This window comes from Mangifera indica, chromosome 17 (assembly GCF_011075055.1).
Source record: "Mangifera indica cultivar Alphonso chromosome 17, CATAS_Mindica_2.1, whole genome shotgun sequence".
Classification (NCBI taxonomy): Eukaryota; Viridiplantae; Streptophyta; class Magnoliopsida; order Sapindales; family Anacardiaceae; genus Mangifera; species Mangifera indica.
In genome coordinates this window covers 10,017,824-10,023,315 of record NC_058153.1, presented here as the reverse complement: position 1 = coordinate 10,023,315, position 5,492 = coordinate 10,017,824, and positions in this window count along the sequence as shown.

Below are 5,492 nucleotides of genomic sequence, written 5' to 3'. Positions count from 1 at the left end.
TACTCGATTCTTCTTGTTGGTGGAACGTATAAACAATAATTGTCTTAGCTCAGACATCAAATAAACCAAGAAAATGTAATTAGAGAAAACAAATTTCAATGCAGCGTCACCAAAAAAAATAAAATAAAGAGGCTCCTTTATTTAAAATATGACAATAAGTAATAAAAAATAATTTTATATCATTTGAAAATTTATATAAAATGTGATTTGGAGGATTGATCTACCATTTACGATATTTGGTTGTATTAATTTGAAATGAAATATAAATTAATAAATTTTAATAATTATTTTTTAAAAATATTATTTTATTGATATAAAATACCGCCTAACGATAAGGCCTGCGGGCCAAGCCGTTAATGGCCTACATGACACAACCTATAAATAAGGTCATGTTGTGTGCCTTCATTTTATGCATGCTAATTTGACACAAAAGACCCATTTTTGTGTAGGCCTAGGCCCAACATGATGTGTAGGCATAGTGGGTTACGCCGAAGTTAGTTGGCACAACCCACTACTGTCTAATCCTTTTTGATATCATATTGTATGATATGCCTATTGTATTATATTAGATTTGTTTACATCTTAAAATATGTATCTTTTTTTTATTTATATTGTATCGCATTATACGATACGTATTATATATTGTAGGAAACGAGCAGGACTCAGCTCGGCTCGATCGAGCTCGAGTTGGCTCAGGTTGGCTAGGTAGATTTTTTTAAAATTTTTTTTATACAAAACGACGTCGTTTTGATCGATATATATTAAAAACGATGTCGTTTTGATAACGAAAAATGAGTCGAACTGAGTCGAATCAAACTCGAGCCGAACTTGAGCTGAGCCGAGTCGAGCTCGAGTCGAACTCGAGCTGCCTATATATGAATAGAGCCGAGCTCGAGCTGGCTACGAGCCAAGCTCAACTTGGCTCGAATCCAGCCCTATGTAGGATACTAATAACTAGGCCCAATATGACTCGTAGGCATGGTGGGCTAGCATGACCTATTGTCATGTCTAATTCTTGTTGATAATATATATTGTATCGTACGATATGCCTATATATTATGTCAGATTTTGATGCATCTTAAGATATGTATCTTTTTTCATTTATATAGTATCACATTATACGACATGTATCATATATTATAGGATACTAATAATTATGTTTATTTCATTAATATTACCTACCTTAGTTTTTTCTTTTTGTTTAAAAAATGTTAATTATTTTTAATAAAGTTTTAGTTTTGACGTACATAATTTTACCAAGACATTATGTCTTAAATTAACATTCTTTTGAAAAAAAAAATGAATTTGCTTGGATAATATTGTAAATAAATAACGAGTATCTATTTTAGGAAATATAGAAAAATACTTCTTCATTGTTTTTTTTTTTCACTAAATCATGATAGACAAATAATATATTGAATCTTATATTAGAAATCTAATATTTTGTATTGTATCATATTGTAAAATATGTATTTTTACAAAAAATAATTAAATAATAGAAAATTTAAATTATCACATCATAATCTTGAAAAATATTACAAATGCCTTCATAAATGATGAAATTCTTATATATACCCTTACCATATTATCATTACTCCAAAAAGATGATTCGATTTGTATAAGTAATATGTATTGTATTATATCAATTTTTTTTATATATTTTAGGATATATATAATTTTTTATCGATTTTTGGTTATGCTCTATCTTCTCATTTTGGTATGATGGGAGCATACAATAGGAAAATGGTCCTTAATCGCATCCTCCATCTTGCTTATGACTTAGAAACATTTAATAGGTATCCGTGGGAAAGCTTGGTGTAGATTATGATGACAGAGTCAATGATTTAGGCAATGAATGTTGCCTGCAAATATGCACCTTCCGTGGATGACATCCCCTTACAAAATGTTATTGGATAGGATATCCAATAACATTTCAAATAACTTTACAAATGGATTTTTTTATGTACAATTCATATATCCACTACTTTATAAATTTTTAACCTGATAAGTTTTTTCTTAGATGCAATTATGGATATATTAAACCTTATGTAATCTGGGGAATTTCGTTAATTGTAATGCTAAAGACAAGGTCCCCCATATGCTGAAATGGAGGACAATAAAGCTCCACAATTAGGATGGCTTCAGTATGATTTTTGAGGCTTATTTGGTACGTAATTAAAAATATATATTTTGTATTTATTACGGTATTTGTTCTAATGCATTATCCTTACATATGTTAGGATATTATCATTTTGGTTTTGATTGAAGGATTTTGGCAAGAAAATTAAAATTTTTAATTTATGTTCACATCATATGTAACAATGGTATTGTAAAGTTTACATGGTTTTTCAAGAAATAAAACATAGAAACATGTAAACTACCTTGTACCTTTTAATTTGATTTGAAATTTGGAAGCTTGAATCACTAAAATAAGTGATCTCTTAACTTGCACCCTTCAAGGAAGAAAAATGGAAGAAAGGAGAAGCTTTTCCCGACAAAGAAGAAGAAGAAAAGAAAAATGTATATTTTTCTTTATTTTCTCTCACATTTATTACATTAAAACTTGATAATTATCAAGTTAAAACATATGTTTAATTCTCATTGGTTGATAAATAAGAGAAATGAGAATTTGATACATGTTAATTCATTTGCGCCCAAAGTTAATCATTTTAACTTTCTTTTTAAAAGGTGTAAAATGATAATTTTGTCCCTTTTCCGAATCTTATTCGAAAAACACAATTTTTATCCTCGGAAAGTGCTAGCCAACCATGGATAAATATTTTCAGCTTCAAAACACCATTTTTTTCCTTGAAATATAGGTGTGACCTTCAAGGTTCATAGTGACGTAGTCGTAGGCCCCATATCGGACGATACGTTTCATTATATCATTATATAACCTAAAACTATCGTTGACCGATATACTTCATTTTTCGCTACAAAATGAACCTTCCACTGATCATGTGGTATCATCTAGCAATGTCCCATAACCCCTACATCACAATGAAATACAAGCTTCATATAATATCAAATGAACCTTTCTTACTCACACTTACTATGTAGTCTAATCCCTCCGTCATTACATCCCGATTAAACTTGGATTCATGGAATGTCAAAATCCAATATTTAATCTTTTCGAATATCAAGTAATACATCATAACGTGCCACATCGAAACTCTCTTCATGTGGTCTTTTATCTATGCTGGTCAGTGTATTAGATTTTCATGTTTCTCGATATTCGTATGAGAACTTGAGAGCAGTTGAGCTAATAGATCCCTATATAATCATCACTTGTCCTCTCGCTCAAGCAACATATGATCAAAGCAGCTTCTGAATGAGATATGATTAGCCTCGTGGTATACACTATATGAATCATATGTTTCAGAACGAAGCACAACTATGATATCTCAAGTCAAAGGATCTATACACTAGTATGACTCACGATGTATCATTGACTACATATTAATGCCCATGTGATCATCATTCAGCGGTCACGTTCGATAAACAATATAATAGAATAACCTTTGATCAGTTCTCTAACTATCAAATAGTTCCATTGTTTACCCATGTGTATATCCACCATGTCTAATATCATCCATTGATATACTGTGGTGATATAGCACACACCCACTATGCAATACTATTACCCAAACAGATTGCCTATGTAGGGAATGATTTGATGACGTTTATTAAAAACTCATCGGGACCTTTCACATGTCGTATGCATGTAGCTAATATGGATGTAATATACAACTACAACATAGATATAAAAGTGACATAGAAAACATGTGAAGTATGACATAACTCTTCTTTTATTAATAATGTATATGCAAGATATACAACCCTTAAAACCAATTAAAGTGATTGGTTTTTAGGGCATATTCTAACATTGATTCCATCAAGGGAAGAAAAGGTAGATGTATTAGAGAAGTTAGGTAGCCTCGTTCCCTCTCTTTGCCTTGTATATACCTCTCGTTTGTTGCTCGGTCCACCCCCTTGGCAGTCTTGGCTTCCATACAAGAATCCATCAGACGAGGCTCATTAGGTATCAATTGCTACTCGATTTCATAAGATACTTGTTGGCCAAAAACATCTCCTACAAGAATTTATGGAATCGATGGACAATAGTTCAAGGACTTAAAGTAGTGTTTTTGTGTTGAGTGCATAATTTACACACATTTAATGTCGTCATTAGGTTTTTAGGTGCATTTTAGTTAGACTTTGTTACTTTTATTTAATTTTTGGTTTATTTCATGATATTTCCTCTTTTTTTGTTAGATTTTATTATTTTCATTTAATTTTATGTATATTTTGTGATATTTCCTTATTTTATGTTTATTTTGTGATTTTAGGATATTTAGTAAAGATTTGGAGGCAAATGGAACAAATCTAGAAACGATTTGGCAACTTGCACATAATCAAACATGATTTCCTAATGCATGGAAGATTTCTTATTACAAATAGGAAACAAATACAGAAAGTTGAGATAGGAAACTAATGCAAGTGTATCTAATAGAATCTGCATAATCCTAGTATATCCAGGATTCCTAGATACATGCTAGTTGTTAACCTTAATCTATTTAAAGAAGTGTTTCAAACAAAATATCAATTCCTTTTTGCCTCTTTAACCTTCCAACCACCAAAAACTCATTGGAGATAAAAGAGTTAATGCAAAAACTCAAGATGAAAAAGTAAGAATTGCATATTACTTCAAGAATTCAAAGAGATCAAGACTAAATTTCTTCCTAGGATTTCTAACTTCATCTTCTTAATTCTTTATTATATTATGAAATGTTCTCGTTATATGATTTCTGTTCTTATTATTATTAGTAGCTAAATATATTTTTTAAGGATTAAGAGGGATCTTTTGATCTCTATAACTATGTAGTTGCTTTTATTATTTATTTGATAAATTTATAATATTGCTTTTGATTTAATGATTAGAAATTAATGGCTAGATATCATACATGTTCATAAGTTAATGTAGATTATTGAAAGATAAGTATACAACTAGTTCATGCAATCGTCAAACCTAGAAATCTAAGTATAGAAATAGATTAAAATCCCTATGGAGTTATTGATTATCACAAAGCTCAATAGGTTTATATTAACCAAATACCACAAAAGTAAGTATTGTTTAATGTATACACGTTTAATCCACCTCAAAAAAGGAAAAATATGATAATCAACTACCAAAGCACATCAAAATCATTAGTTACTTAAAATTGCAAGCATTACTAGTTATATGGGATTGATAGTGAAATTTGAACCTTTAGAACCTGTTGAATTGCTAAATAGGAAAGATCATTAGATAGATTATTTAATTTCTAGTGTTAGATTAATTTGCTTAATTAGGTTTAGTCTAATATTTTATTTAGCATTAAATTCAGTTGCCCTAGCTAATAAAAGTTGCAAAACGAATTAGTACTTTTTCTTAGATGCAATTATGGATATATTAAGTATTACTTGATAACTCTTATACTTACAAGCGAGAT